The sequence below is a fragment of the Copadichromis virginalis genome, linkage group LG23 (assembly GCF_057382275.1).
Source record: "Copadichromis virginalis isolate Kocher_CV1m ecotype Utaka linkage group LG23, C_Virginalis_male_GT1.1, whole genome shotgun sequence".
In the NCBI taxonomy this organism is placed as follows: Eukaryota; Metazoa; Chordata; class Actinopteri; order Cichliformes; family Cichlidae; genus Copadichromis; species Copadichromis virginalis.
The window spans coordinates 11,024,359-11,041,476 of record NC_140639.1 but is presented as its reverse complement, the minus strand read 5'-3'; positions in this window follow the sequence as shown (position 1 = coordinate 11,041,476).

Genomic DNA, 17,118 nt, shown 5'->3' with positions numbered 1-17,118 from the left:
CCAAAAGGCCCAGAATATGGCGATCAAGCAGAAATGCCAGAGTAATATTAGAGCTCTGGCCTTGGAAAAGAAAATGAAGGCTATGCTTGAAGACGAAGTTGATTCTTTGAAAAAGAAAATTGAAGACATCAAAAAGGCCCTAAGCACAGAGCAGGAAAACCACAGAAAGACAGCAGTGGACCGGCACAAAGTAAAAGCGGCACACAATCAGGCACTGGCTGAAAAGGTGGCGCTGGAAGAGAAACTGCGCTCCACAAAAAAGCAACGGGAAAGATTTATATCCAAAGTGAATTGGCTGGAGAAGAAAGAGCGCTACTTCCAAGAGGAATTGTGCCAGTGCGTTTTGTCCTTTGAAAACGCATTTCCACATGCCTTGAGAGGAAAAGAAAAGGTGGAATTTAGGGATATGTTCCACAACTTAAAAAAGAAATACGTAGACGGAGTGGAAGGCACCCTCTTTGTTGGAACAACGGAGTTTCTTGAAAAACAGCTGAACTGTCTACGTATCAGATGCAAGGATCTAGATGCAGCTTTACTAGATAAAACACGGGAGCTGGAATCATTTAAAAAGCAGTACAATGACATGGTAAAGTCTTCCGAGTACGCTTTATTCCGACAAAGAGAGGAGCTCATTGGACCAGTGAACCAGATTATCCAAAAGGCTGCCAATGAAGAAAAAGAGATAGGTCATCTAAAATCTAGAGTGAAAGACGCTCAACTCCAGCTTAAATTAGAAAAACAGAAAGGACAAAAGCTGGCATCGTTGGACCATAGAAGCATGATGGGGAGATGTTCTGAGGAGACTCCGTCTCAGATTAATCCTCGTCCACTTCCAGGGAAAACTACATTTATTCAGGTACGTCCAAGACACCCTGGCAGAAGTGCAGGTATGGCTTCCCCAGTGAATCCTCCTGTAGAGTCTCCATCAACACCACCTTTCCTCAATTCTGATGATGGATTACCACCAGTTGATTGTTAAAAATTAACTGCTAAAATAGGCCATTAGAAGTATACTTCATCTTGTCTCCCTATATCATGGGTGGGCATTCTCAGTCCACGAGGGCCGGTGTCCCTGCAGGTTTTAGATCTCACCTTGGCTCAACACACCTGAATCACATGATTAGTTCGTTACCAGGCCTCTGGAGAACTTCAGGACATGTTGAGGAGCTAATTTAGCCGTTTAAATCAGCTGTGTTGGTTCGAGGACACATCTAAAACCTGCAGGGACACCGGCCCTCGTGGACTGAGATTGCCCACCCACCCCCAACCGGTCGCAGCAGATGGCCGCCCCTTCTTGAGCCTGGTTCTGCCGGAGGTTTCTTCCTAAAGGGAGTTTTTCCTCCCCACTGTCGCCCAGTGCTTGCTCAAAGGGGATCATTGGATTGTTGGGGTTTTCTGGCTTTTACTGTAGTGTTTTCACCTTACAGTATAAAGCAGCTTGAGGAGACTGTTGTTTTGCCATGATGCAATATAGCAGGGCTGCCCAATCCCAGTCCTCGAGAGCTACTATCCTGCAGCTTTTAGATGCATCCCTACTCCAACACAGCTGAATCAAATGAATGGCTTGTTATCAGGCCTTTGCCAAACACGATGGCATGCTGAAGAGGTAATCAAACCATTTGATTCAGCTGTGTTGGAGTAGGGATGCATCTAAAAGCTGCAGGACGGTAGCTCTCGAGGACCGGGATTGGGCACCCCTGCAATATAGTATTAAATATGACTACATTTTAAAAACATCTATTATAGCATCAAAGTAAAACAAAAAAACTAAATGAAATGAATCAAAATGTCTAATCTGGCAAAACAAGAAAAGAAAAAAGGTTTCACCTTTAAATAAAAATCCAAATCACAAACACATTCTGATTTTTGTTGTGTGTGTTTTTTTGTGTGTGTTGTCACGTATAAAATCTTTGCACTCTGTCTCGGTGTCTGCCCGGCCGGCTCCGCAAGGCTACATATGTTTATTGTGTTGCTGCTTTCTTCCACTCGTCATTCTGCCTGGGCGGAGCTCAGGCCCACGCACCTGTCTGCAATTACGCTGCAACGTGTCCTGTCTGTATGGAGACTGAGAGCTGCCAGAGTAATAATGTAGATACAGGCCTCTTTCTCCTTCTGCTGCTGTTCATGCTTTTATTCCATTGATGTTGCTATCATTTGTAAATATATTTATTTGCTCTTATTTTATCAATTTACTGTCGTTCATGTATTTAATCTTCTTTGTATTTAAATATGATTTTTTTTTAAGTAATGCCGCGAGATGGACAGTTAAATAAAGGTTTCATTGAATTAAAAAAAAGATTTAAAGATGACTGGTGGCGGAAGCAGAGCACAGACTGTCTGTGAGAATCTATCGCCATCGTGTGGTGCAGAGATATATTGCCATTGAATTTAGACAACGAAAGCTTGGCTCACAGAGCAGCTGCAACACGAACAAAAAACATTAAATAGCAACATGATATATTATATTATATTATATTATATTATATTATATTATATTATATTATATTATATTATATTTATAGCTGTCGAAATTAGCGCGTTAATTGCGATAATTAAATTTTGGAATTAATTACGTTAGAATATTTAACTATTTAGCGCAACAGCAGATAAGTCGCTCCCATAATTCCACTTGATTTGTTTACCGCGCCACTGAAAATGGAGAAGCAGGAAGCGGATGGCCTTCTGGATGGGGAATTTAAATACAAGAAGAACATAGATGGGACAATAAACAAACGCGTTGTAATTTGCACTCACTGTAGTAAAGAGTTTCAATTTCACCGTTCAAATTCGACCTTAAAATACCACCTTAATGCCAAACACGCGTTTGTCGGGGCAGCAGCTTCACCCGGCCTGCGTCAGACCACTCTTAGTGAACGCAGGCCACTCGGTAAGTCTTCTTTGGACAAACTGACCGACAATATAGCCAAATGGATAGCAAAGGACTGCAGACCGCTAAGCATTGTGGAGGACAAGGGCTTTGCGGATGTTTTAAAGGTTGCATCTCAGGACGCGTCCTACAAGCCCCCAGCGAGAAGCACAATAACAATTCGAATCCACGAACTGTATGAAACGGAGAAAAAGAAAAAAGAAGAGGCTTTAGTTCACACAGAATGCGTGGCTCTGACAGGAGACCACTGGACATCATTGAGTAATGACAATTACCTGGGAGTTACTGCGCATTTAATCACTGAAGCCTGGGGTCTGACATCCTTTGCGCTGACTATAATGAAAACGGAAGAGCGGCACTTTGCGGAGGCTTGTGCAGAGCAGTTCCAGACTGTTGCTCGCAGGTGGAGAATTGAGGAGAAGGTGACAACAGTAGGCACGGACAGTGCGCGCAATATGATCGCCGCGGCTCGCATCATGCCATTCAATCACATGCCGTGTACCGCGCACATTCTACAGAGATGCATCACAGTGAGTCTCGCAGACAGTGGCTTTGTCACTGCGCTGGCCAAATGCCGCAAAATTGTTGGCCATTTTAAGCACAGCCCAGCAAACACAGCAGAGCTGAACGCAGAGCAGGTGTCACTGGGGCGCAAGCAGGAGCCGTTGGCCCAGGACGTGCCTACGCGCTGGAACTCCACGCTGGAGATGGTGAAGCGCTTGATCCGCAACCAAACTGCAGTAACCGCGACTCTGGATAAACAAAAGCATAAACTTGTCCTCCTGACGCCTCCAGAGTGGGACAAACTCCAGAGACTGGAGACACTTCTAGAGCCCTGCAGGTGAGCCTGTCATTGTGACCATAATTGTAGGTTTAGATTAAATGTATCAAACATACATCTTAAATCAGTTTTGTTATTATGAAAATGTCTTATTTAAAAAATAAATGAAATCAAATATTTTATTAATATTACCTAGTATTAAAAAGCTTTTTTTAATTTGCTGTCTTATCTGTGTGTGTGTGTGTGTAAATGGCCTGCATTTGTATAGCGCTTTTCTAGTCCATAGGACCCCAAAGCGCTTTACACTACATTCAGTCATTCACGCACACATTCACACACTGGCGATGGCAAGCTACATTGTAGCCACAGCTGCCCTGGGGCGCACTGACAGAGGCGAGGCTGCCGGACACAGGCGCCACCGGGCCCTCTGACCACCACCAGTAGGCAAACACGGGGTTAGTATCTTGCCCAAGGATATTTGGCATGCAGCCAGGAGGCAGCCTGGGATCGAACCACCGACCTTCTGATTAGTGGCTGACCTGCTCTGCCACCTGAGCTACAGCCACCCCATGTGTGTATGTGTGTATTCCACTGCAGATATGTGACTGAACTGCTGGGAGGAGAGGCCTACGTCTCCTGCTCTGTAGTTCTACCAGCCTTCTGCCACCTGCGCCGTGTCATGGAAGTAACTGATGAGGACCCTGCATATGTGGTGAGGTTTAAAGAGAAGTTTAAGGAAGACCTTGCTTCCCGCCAGGAACATACCAACTATGCATGGCTCCAGATCGCAACTGCACTGGACCCACGTTTTAAAGACCTACGCAGTGTGCCCAAGACTGACAGAGAAGCAGTGTGGACCACACTGGCAGGCATGCTGCATGAAGACTCTCCTAGAAGATCACACACTGCAGAAGAAGGTCCAGCCAAGAAGAGGCTGAGCCTGCTGCAGATGGACTCTGACTCTGAGTCAGAGGAGGAGGTACAGCAGGACAGAGCCATACAGCGCTACAGAGCAGAGCCCTGCACTGCCTTAGAGGACTGTCCCTTACAGTGGTGGGCAGCTCATGCAGGAGCCCACAGCCAGCTGGCCCGCCTTGCTCGCAGATACCTGGCCACTCCTGCCTCCACATTTTGCCTGTTGAATTAGGCCTATGTTCTGTGAACTTGAAGATGTATATGGATAAAACAATGTGCTAGATTTAAACGGGTGGAAAACATTCAGTAAAAATCCCTCACAATTATTTGAAGCCCTGTTCTGCTTGTACTGCTTGTACTCACAATTAATAATAAATAAAACAAACAAGTGTGTTAAAAACCACTATCTGTCCCGATTTTTACACATATATACACACATATACACATATATTTCGAGTTGCGATTAATAAATTTTTAGGCTGTGATTAATTCGCTTCCAGCACAACACCCAGCCTACGTCAGACCACGCTGAGTGAACGCAGGCCACTCAGCGTGGTCTTAGCATTAAATAACACTAACAAGTGTGTAAAAATCCGCTATCTGTCCGTATGTTTGCACACATTTTGGTCATATTTCGAGTTGTGATTAATCATGATTAATTAATTTTTAGGCTGTGATTAATCTGATTAAAAATTTTAATCATTTGACAGCCCTAATTATATTATATTATATTATATTATATTATATTATAGTGCAAACAGTGCAGGCTTCAGCTCTGGGGAACAAGCTGTTCCTCAGTTTGGGTGGATTCCGTCACTCACAGCGTTGTTAGCCCTCTTGTGCGCGCAGACTGCAACCCCCCCACTGTGCTTTGCCCTGATATCTGCAGTGTGAGGTTGGATCGCTCATTCTCATCCTCACACTGATGCCACTTATTTCGGTCTTTGTTTGACATAAAAGGGCATATTTGTCACTTTATTGCAACTATATTTGCACTCTTGAGCTCCTTCATTCACTGACTGATCATAAAGTTATTACTTGCGTTATGTATTCATCCGTTTGAACATAATTAATGAAGCCACATGTAATCACTAAAATTTGTATTTTGGGTACAATAAGAGAGTTTCAGATGGAATGCTGTTTTGTTTTGTTTAAATTTCACCAACTTGCTGATGCCCACGGTTGTGAGTGCGGCTTCTTGCTGTACATGGGTGGATGGTTGTAAATCACATCACAGATGCCAAAAACCTCTCAAACCAAGCCCCCTTGCCGGTGATGCTGTGCGCAACCTCGTGACGGAGTCAAGCATATTCAAAACACCCCCTCACCTCCCGTGTCAAACTCAAATGTCAGCCTATTTCATGTGTCACTTTTGGAGCAGTTGCCATCCCGACGAGCCATGGAGAAGTTCGTGTTTGTGTTATTTTACTTATTTGGTGTTCTGGTGTGTTTGGGCACCGGTCAGCACCATCGTGTTGAGCACGTGTTGGACCGTGGACACACCGGATTCAGTGGGAGAATAACGGTCAGGTGTACAGTTTACTGAGCACTGGGACTCAGTATCGTTTACCAGCACAGACACAGAGACGCGCTCAGCTTCTATTGAGAGCAAACAACCAAGTGAACCCTCCGGCTGCGTCCAGTAGACGAGACACACCGTCTGGGCCGGGAGCTTTCCGAGCATTCAGACTCTTAAACTGCTTCCTCGCATCTGCTTCATGAATATGAAGGGTTGTGGTGGGAGGAGGTGGTGTGAAATCCTCTTTTGTGTGGGGTGAGGAGGGGGGTGTTGTAAAAGTCCCCAAGAGCAATGATGAGAGAGTCCGGGAATGTCCGCTCCATGTGCAGTATCTGCTCCGCGAGTGCGCACTGAGCTGCCTGCGCATCCGCATCTGGCGGGATGTAAACAGCGGCCAAGATGAATGAAGCAAACTCCAGCGGAGAATAAAACGGTTTGCAGTGAATAAAAAGGTATTCCAGAGAGGAAGAGCAGTGCTGAGCAATCACTGTTACATCTGTGCACCAGCCACTATTAATGTAGAAGCAGACACGTCCACCTGTGGTCTTACCAGAGAGAGAGGCCTGCCGGTCCGCGCGCAGCAGATGAAAGCCCTCCAGCTTGAGCGCGCTGTCCGGGATGTCCTCACAGAGCCACGACTCCGTAAAACACAAGACACAGGAGGAGGCAACGTCTCTGTTCATGCTTCTCATCAGGGCCAGCTCGTCCATCTCATTCCTGAGTGAGCGTACGTTGGAAAGGAAGATCCCAGGAAGAGCAGTTCGCAGTCCGCGTCTCCTCAGACGCACGAGTGCGCCGGCTCGCTTTCCTCGCTTTCGGCGTCTCACTTTCCTGATCAGAGTCTGCAGTAAATCTGCCGCAGATGCGACAAATATTGGAAGTAAATCCACAGGTGTTGTAGTCCTGTAGTTAAGAAGCTCTTCTCTAGTGTAAGAATATCCAGAGGAGTGCCCAGACACAGAAGTTATGCACAAAAACAAAACAGAAGTAACGCACTGAAGCACCGGGGCATCCGCGGCGGCGCCATCTTGGAACAAGGGACTTGTCTTTGAAAGGTAGAGTGTTAATTACTAAAGCTGAAGGGATATCCCGATGAACATATGCTGCTCTCTCCTTACATCTGGATAAGAAAAGTAGTAAAGATATTGACCGTATGCTCTTTAATTTTATATGGAAAAACCGTACGCACTATATTAGAAAAACTGTTGTGATGAATAAGTACGAATCAGGTGGGCTTAACGTCTTAGACTTTTCTACTTTAAATAACACTTTCAAAATTAATTGGGCCAAACATTTTCTTAAAACCCTACCTCTATCTGGAACTTTATACCATACCACATTTTCTCTCGTTTTGGTGGCTTTACTTTTATTTGAAATTGTAATTACAATGTTGAGAAAGTCCCTGTAAAGCTTTCATCCTTCCATAAGCAGGTCCTCTTAGCGTGGACCCTCATTTATAAACACAACTTCTCACCTCACAAATACCTTATCTGGAACAACAGAGATATTTTATAGAAAAATAAATCACTTTTCCTGGAAACTTGGCTCCAAAATGGGATCCTATTGGTGGCTCAGCTGGTTAGTAAAGAGGGACAACTACTTACTTACAACGACTTTATTGCACTATATAATTTTCCAATCAGTGTTCCAGATATCAAGCGGAAGACAGTCTGGATGGTCCCCCATAAATATTTGATTGTAAATAAGGTGAAAGAAGTCTCTTTTAAAATTCGACATACATGTTATCCAGCCAGTCATTACATGGTCAAATTTAAAAGGGACATAAATACTAATTGTACTTTCTGTGGGGATCATCCAGAAACGGTGACACATCTTTTTTGGTACTGTTCTTTTACACAGAGATTCTGGAAGGAATTTAGCAGCTTTGTTATTGTCCATATTTTAAGGGAGTTTTCTTTACGATGGGAAAATGTTTTATTCTGTTTCTTTAAGTTCCCCAAGAAGTATGAGAAATGTTTTTTATGATAAATTTCTTAATACTTTTAGCTAAATTTTTTATCCATAAATGTAAGTTTACTAACAAAACACCATATTTCTGTCATTATTTTAAGGATGTGCACATGCACATACAATCAATATCAGACTGCACCAACAAAAAGGCTCTCACAACAATATATGTATGTGAATTTTTGCGTGTATTCTTATAATTGTTACCTTTTTCTTTCACCCTTGGCTTTTTGTGTTCATGTTCTGTTGTATACTTCATCTGTTCGTATGTTGTATACTCATTGTTTGTTAAATAAAGTTTTAAAAAAAAGACACGCTTTGTTTAGACCCCCAAAATCCTTTCCACGCCCACCCCCGTGACATCACGCTCCAAAGCCCTGTTACGTCACAGAACGTGGTGATGTCATAGTGACAGTCCTTTCATCCTTTGATGTTCAAGTCTATAAATAGAGGACAGCTGTCAAAGGGAATTCATTAAGCTATCGTTTTGTTGGAGTGATACAGCACATAAAAAAGCAGAAATGAGTTCGAAAGCTAACAAAGACAGAAATGTTAATTTCTCAAAAACAATGGTTAAAAAAAGTGAAAAAGAAAAAGAAACATATGCCAGACAGTTCGAGCAAAGACTGCAGCCAATGATCGACGAGGTTGAAAAGCTCAAAACTGAGCTTGACTACTTCAAAAACCTGCATACAGTCAATAAGAAACGGATCGAGGATCTAACAAAAGAAAACAATGAACTTTTGCAGAATAATAAGCTGCTGGGTTCGGTCTTGGATGACAGGACAAACATCGCAGACAGGTTGGACTCGATAAAAGATGACCACGAAGCTCTGGTAAAGTTCCGCGCAGAGACGGAGAAAACTCTGGCTGAGCTTAAAGAAAAACACGAGGACGAAGTCCAAGTCCTGCAAGGACTGCTGGAAACAGAGAAAGAAAAGGTGGCACGTCAGCAATTTCACAACAGCCAAGTTGTTGAATTATTATTGAAACGCCACAAAGAGGAAAAAAATAAGATGCAGCAGTTTTACCAGGAAAATACTAAAAAACTGGAAAACAAAGCAAATGCTACAGACAGGAAGTTAGAAGAGGTGATCAACATGTATGACTCCAAAATAGAAAAGCTGCAGACGGCAGTAAAAAATAGTAGAGGTGTGACCGTCAATGCGGTTAAGGAACGCGAGGAAGAACGTCAATCCTCGCAGTGTTGGATTGACGGTGTTTTGTTGCATAATACAAAATTACAAGACGAAAATGAAATTATGGTTAAAAACATGAAAGAATTAACAGAGGAGACAGATCAAATGGGCAAAGTGATAGACGACCAAAAGGCCCAGAATATGGCGATCAAGCAGAAATGCCAGAGTAATATTAGAGCTCTGGCCTTGGAAAAGAAAATGAAGGCTATGCTTGAAGACGAAGTTGATTCTTTGAAAAAGAAAATTGAAGACATCAAAAAGGCCCTAAGCACAGAGCAGGAAAACCACAGAAAGACAGCAGTGGACCGGCACAAAGTAAAAGCGGCACACAATCAGGCACTGGCTGAAAAGGTGGCGCTGGAAGAGAAACTGCGCTCCACAAAAAAGCAACGGGAAAGATTTATATCCAAAGTGAATTGGCTGGAGAAGAAAGAGCGCTACTTCCAAGAGGAATTGTGCCAGTGCGTTTTGTCCTTTGAAAACGCATTTCCACATGCCTTGAGAGGAAAAGAAAAGGTGGAATTTAGGGATATGTTCCACAACTTAAAAAAGAAATACGTAGACGGAGTGGAAGGCACCCTCTTTGTTGGAACAACGGAGTTTCTTGAAAAACAGCTGAACTGTCTACGTATCAGATGCAAGGATCTAGATGCAGCTTTACTAGATAAAACACGGGAGCTGGAATCATTTAAAAAGCAGTACAATGACATGGTAAAGTCTTCCGAGTACGCTTTATTCCGACAAAGAGAGGAGCTCATTGGACCAGTGAACCAGATTATCCAAAAGGCTGCCAATGAAGAAAAAGAGATAGGTCATCTAAAATCTAGAGTGAAAGACGCTCAACTCCAGCTTAAATTAGAAAAACAGAAAGGACAAAAGCTGGCATCGTTGGACCATAGAAGCATGATGGGGAGATGTTCTGAGGAGACTCCGTCTCAGATTAATCCTCGTCCACTTCCAGGGAAAACTACATTTATTCAGGTACGTCCAAGACACCCTGGCAGAAGTGCAGGTATGGCTTCCCCAGTGAATCCTCCTGTAGAGTCTCCATCAACACCACCTTTCCTCAATTCTGATGATGGATTACCACCAGTTGATTGTTAAAAATTAACTGCTAAAATAGGCCATTAGAAGTATACTTCATCTTGTCTCCCTATATCATGGGTGGGCATTCTCAGTCCACGAGGGCCGGTGTCCCTGCAGGTTTTAGATCTCACCTTGGCTCAACACACCTGAATCACATGATTAGTTCGTTACCAGGCCTCTGGAGAACTTCAGGACATGTTGAGGAGCTAATTTAGCCGTTTAAATCAGCTGTGTTGGTTCGAGGACACATCTAAAACCTGCAGGGACACCGGCCCTCGTGGACTGAGATTGCCCACCCACCCCCAACCGGTCGCAGCAGATGGCCGCCCCTTCTTGAGCCTGGTTCTGCCGGAGGTTTCTTCCTAAAGGGAGTTTTTCCTCCCCACTGTCGCCCAGTGCTTGCTCAAAGGGGATCATTGGATTGTTGGGGTTTTCTGGCTTTTACTGTAGTGTTTTCACCTTACAGTATAAAGCAGCTTGAGGAGACTGTTGTTTTGCCATGATGCAATATAGCAGGGCTGCCCAATCCCAGTCCTCGAGAGCTACTATCCTGCAGCTTTTAGATGCATCCCTACTCCAACACAGCTGAATCAAATGAATGGCTTGTTATCAGGCCTTTGCCAAACACGATGGCATGCTGAAGAGGTAATCAAACCATTTGATTCAGCTGTGTTGGAGTAGGGATGCATCTAAAAGCTGCAGGACGGTAGCTCTCGAGGACCGGGATTGGGCACCCCTGCAATATAGTATTAAATATGACTACATTTTAAAAACATCTATTATAGCATCAAAGTAAAACAAAAAAACTAAATGAAATGAATCAAAATGTCTAATCTGGCAAAACAAGAAAAGAAAAAAGGTTTCACCTTTAAATAAAAATCCAAATCACAAACACATTCTGATTTTTGTTGTGTGTGTTTTTTTGTGTGTGTTGTCACGTATAAAATCTTTGCACTCTGTCTCGGTGTCTGCCCGGCCGGCTCCGCAAGGCTACATATGTTTATTGTGTTGCTGCTTTCTTCCACTCGTCATTCTGCCTGGGCGGAGCTCAGGCCCACGCACCTGTCTGCAATTACGCTGCAACGTGTCCTGTCTGTATGGAGACTGAGAGCTGCCAGAGTAATAATGTAGATACAGGCCTCTTTCTCCTTCTGCTGCTGTTCATGCTTTTATTCCATTGATGTTGCTATCATTTGTAAATATATTTATTTGCTCTTATTTTATCAATTTACTGTCGTTCATGTATTTAATCTTCTTTGTATTTAAATATGATTTTTTTTTAAGTAATGCCGCGAGATGGACAGTTAAATAAAGGTTTCATTGAATTAAAAAAAAGATTTAAAGATGACTGGTGGCGGAAGCAGAGCACAGACTGTCTGTGAGAATCTATCGCCATCGTGTGGTGCAGAGATATATTGCCATTGAATTTAGACAACGAAAGCTTGGCTCACAGAGCAGCTGCAACACGAACAAAAAACATTAAATAGCAACATGATATATTATATTATATTATATTATATTATATTATATTATATTATATTATATTATATTAAGCTGTCGAAATTAGCGCGTTAATTGCGATAATTAAATTTTGGAATTAATTACGTTAGAATATTTAACTATTTAGCGCAACAGCAGATAAGTCGCTCCCATAATTCCACTTGATTTGTTTACCGCGCCACTGAAAATGGAGAAGCAGGAAGCGGATGGCCTTCTGGATGGGGAATTTAAATACAAGAAGAACATAGATGGGACAATAAACAAACGCGTTGTAATTTGCACTCACTGTAGTAAAGAGTTTCAATTTCACCGTTCAAATTCGACCTTAAAATACCACCTTAATGCCAAACACGCGTTTGTCGGGGCAGCAGCTTCACCCGGCCTGCGTCAGACCACTCTTAGTGAACGCAGGCCACTCGGTAAGTCTTCTTTGGACAAACTGACCGACAATATAGCCAAATGGATAGCAAAGGACTGCAGACCGCTAAGCATTGTGGAGGACAAGGGCTTTGCGGATGTTTTAAAGGTTGCATCTCAGGACGCGTCCTACAAGCCCCCAGCGAGAAGCACAATAACAATTCGAATCCACGAACTGTATGAAACGGAGAAAAAGAAAAAAGAAGAGGCTTTAGTTCACACAGAATGCGTGGCTCTGACAGGAGACCACTGGACATCATTGAGTAATGACAATTACCTGGGAGTTACTGCGCATTTAATCACTGAAGCCTGGGGTCTGACATCCTTTGCGCTGACTATAATGAAAACGGAAGAGCGGCACTTTGCGGAGGCTTGTGCAGAGCAGTTCCAGACTGTTGCTCGCAGGTGGAGAATTGAGGAGAAGGTGACAACAGTAGGCACGGACAGTGCGCGCAATATGATCGCCGCGGCTCGCATCATGCCATTCAATCACATGCCGTGTACCGCGCACATTCTACAGAGATGCATCACAGTGAGTCTCGCAGACAGTGGCTTTGTCACTGCGCTGGCCAAATGCCGCAAAATTGTTGGCCATTTTAAGCACAGCCCAGCAAACACAGCAGAGCTGAACGCAGAGCAGGTGTCACTGGGGCGCAAGCAGGAGCCGTTGGCCCAGGACGTGCCTACGCGCTGGAACTCCACGCTGGAGATGGTGAAGCGCTTGATCCGCAACCAAACTGCAGTAACCGCGACTCTGGATAAACAAAAGCATAAACTTGTCCTCCTGACGCCTCCAGAGTGGGACAAACTCCAGAGACTGGAGACACTTCTAGAGCCCTGCAGGTGAGCCTGTCATTGTGACCATAATTGTAGGTTTAGATTAAATGTATCAAACATACATCTTAAATCAGTTTTGTTATTATGAAAATGTCTTATTTAAAAAATAAATGAAATCAAATATTTTATTAATATTACCTAGTATTAAAAAGCTTTTTTTAATTTGCTGTCTTATCTGTGTGTGTGTGTGTGTAAATGGCCTGCATTTGTATAGCGCTTTTCTAGTCCATAGGACCCCAAAGCGCTTTACACTACATTCAGTCATTCACGCACACATTCACACACTGGCGATGGCAAGCTACATTGTAGCCACAGCTGCCCTGGGGCGCACTGACAGAGGCGAGGCTGCCGGACACAGGCGCCACCGGGCCCTCTGACCACCACCAGTAGGCAAACACGGGGTTAGTATCTTGCCCAAGGATATTTGGCATGCAGCCAGGAGGCAGCCTGGGATCGAACCACCGACCTTCTGATTAGTGGCTGACCTGCTCTGCCACCTGAGCTACAGCCACCCCATGTGTGTATGTGTGTATTCCACTGCAGATATGTGACTGAACTGCTGGGAGGAGAGGCCTACGTCTCCTGCTCTGTAGTTCTACCAGCCTTCTGCCACCTGCGCCGTGTCATGGAAGTAACTGATGAGGACCCTGCATATGTGGTGAGGTTTAAAGAGAAGTTTAAGGAAGACCTTGCTTCCCGCCAGGAACATACCAACTATGCATGGCTCCAGATCGCAACTGCACTGGACCCACGTTTTAAAGACCTACGCAGTGTGCCCAAGACTGACAGAGAAGCAGTGTGGACCACACTGGCAGGCATGCTGCATGAAGACTCTCCTAGAAGATCACACACTGCAGAAGAAGGTCCAGCCAAGAAGAGGCTGAGCCTGCTGCAGATGGACTCTGACTCTGAGTCAGAGGAGGAGGTACAGCAGGACAGAGCCATACAGCGCTACAGAGCAGAGCCCTGCACTGCCTTAGAGGACTGTCCCTTACAGTGGTGGGCAGCTCATGCAGGAGCCCACAGCCAGCTGGCCCGCCTTGCTCGCAGATACCTGGCCACTCCTGCCTCCACATTTTGCCTGTTGAATTAGGCCTATGTTCTGTGAACTTGAAGATGTATATGGATAAAACAATGTGCTAGATTTAAACGGGTGGAAAACATTCAGTAAAAATCCCTCACAATTATTTGAAGCCCTGTTCTGCTTGTACTGCTTGTACTCACAATTAATAATAAATAAAACAAACAAGTGTGTTAAAAACCACTATCTGTCCCGATTTTTACACATATATACACACATATACACATATATTTCGAGTTGCGATTAATAAATTTTTAGGCTGTGATTAATTCGCTTCCAGCACAACACCCAGCCTACGTCAGACCACGCTGAGTGAACGCAGGCCACTCAGCGTGGTCTTAGCATTAAATAACACTAACAAGTGTGTAAAAATCCGCTATCTGTCCGTATGTTTGCACACATTTTGGTCATATTTCGAGTTGTGATTAATCATGATTAATTAATTTTTAGGCTGTGATTAATCTGATTAAAAATTTTAATCATTTGACAGCCCTAATTATATTATATTATATTATATTATATTATATTATAGTGCAAACAGTGCAGGCTTCAGCTCTGGGGAACAAGCTGTTCCTCAGTTTGGGTGGATTCCGTCACTCACAGCGTTGTTAGCCCTCTTGTGCGCGCAGACTGCAACCCCCCCACTGTGCTTTGCCCTGATATCTGCAGTGTGAGGTTGGATCGCTCATTCTCATCCTCACACTGATGCCACTTATTTCGGTCTTTGTTTGACATAAAAGGGCATATTTGTCACTTTATTGCAACTATATTTGCACTCTTGAGCTCCTTCATTCACTGACTGATCATAAAGTTATTACTTGCGTTATGTATTCATCCGTTTGAACATAATTAATGAAGCCACATGTAATCACTAAAATTTGTATTTTGGGTACAATAAGAGAGTTTCAGATGGAATGCTGTTTTGTTTTGTTTAAATTTCACCAACTTGCTGATGCCCACGGTTGTGAGTGCGGCTTCTTGCTGTACATGGGTGGATGGTTGTAAATCACATCACAGATGCCAAAAACCTCTCAAACCAAGCCCCCTTGCCGGTGATGCTGTGCGCAACCTCGTGACGGAGTCAAGCATATTCAAAACACCCCCTCACCTCCCGTGTCAAACTCAAATGTCAGCCTATTTCATGTGTCACTTTTGGAGCAGTTGCCATCCCGACGAGCCATGGAGAAGTTCGTGTTTGTGTTATTTTACTTATTTGGTGTTCTGGTGTGTTTGGGCACCGGTCAGCACCATCGTGTTGAGCACGTGTTGGACCGTGGACACACCGGATTCAGTGGGAGAATAACGGTCAGGTGTACAGTTTACTGAGCACTGGGACTCAGTATCGTTTACCAGCACAGACACGGAGACGCGCTCAGCTTCTATTGAGAGCAAACAACCAAGTGAACCCTCCGGCTGCGTCCAGTAGACGAGACACACCGTCTGGGCCGGGAGCTTTCCGAGCATTCAGACTCTTAAACTGCTTCAAGAAATGGTTCTTTGGGGCACCTTTAATGGTTTTTCAAAGAACCTTTTTAAAAATGGTTCTTTAAAGAACCATTTTTAAAAAGGTCCTTCAAATGGTTCTTTAAAAGAACCATTTTAAAGAACCTTTTTTGAGTGGTTCTTTAAAAAAACCATTTTAAATCTTTCAAAATAAAATGCATCATAAATTGAATTTGAGTAGGGTAAAATAAATACGAGCACAGCATAGACATATATTAATGGTTTATTGTCATTTTGTAGTTACCAAAAGACAAAAAGGCATTTTAACCCTCAGCACAACATCACTACTAATACATGTCACATATTAGTGTTTTAAAAAGTAATAATTAAATATATTGGCTATACTATAAATAAATATATATATAAATACTATATCTACAGATAAGACAACAAATAATACATGTATTGTTTAATTAATAAAACATCAGAAAGTGATAAAACACATTAGAAATAGCAATAGCTTCATAACAGACCAATAAATCAACACATTTTCATCAGCAGATATTTGCATGTTCAGTAAAAACATTTCAACAACAAGTTTATGATTAAAATGATCAATGAACTTCAGCCTTACGCTATGTAATGTACTTTTCATGTTGTACTCATGGTCCTTTGTTAGTCCAGTTTAGGACAATGTCTCTGACGTATGTTTCATATCAAATATATGTCATATCAAAACAAGCCCACACCTGCAGTTGTTTCAGTTTTTCACTGGTGTTTCCTGTCAGCTGGTCAACCTCACTCAGGCGGACATCCATATCAGCCAACCAAATGACAAGTTCCTCCCTTTGTGCTTCAAATCCCTCCCACTCTGAGACAAGGAGCTGAAAGAGAGAGAAAAGAGTCAATTATAAAGAAGAGAGAAAAGTGAAACCCTCCTCAGAAGGTCTGACTCGCATACCTGCAGTTGACCTGTGATGGACTCCAGTTTGGCGTTCACGTCATCCCTCGTCGATGCCAACAGCCGAGTCTGCAGGGTGCCCTGGAAGAGCTGAGTTAATGTTCGACTCCTCCTGGTCAGGCTCTCCAGCTGGATGACCCGAGGTCTCCCCTCTCGCCGCTGCCTCTGAACGCACAAACACAAATTGCATCTGAAGCAGGAGGTGCAGATTTTTTTTGCTATTCTTTTCTAAATCCAGGCTTGATCACGTGGAGGTATTTGGAAAATTGTTTTGGCCAGTGGACGACTGTTGTCTTGCAGAAAGTCAAACCAAACATATGCGATACACAATCAATTCACAAGAACACATTGTAAAAAATAAGTCCAGTTCTTGCCTGATTTCAAGTGAAAGCTGCATCAAAACAGGGTAAAATGAGTGTTTGCAGCAAATGTGAGCACAAAGCCTCACTTTGTACAAGCCTGCTATTACAGTTCTCCTCTATGCAGACGACTTTCCTGTTTTCAAGGCACAACTTGGATCTGCT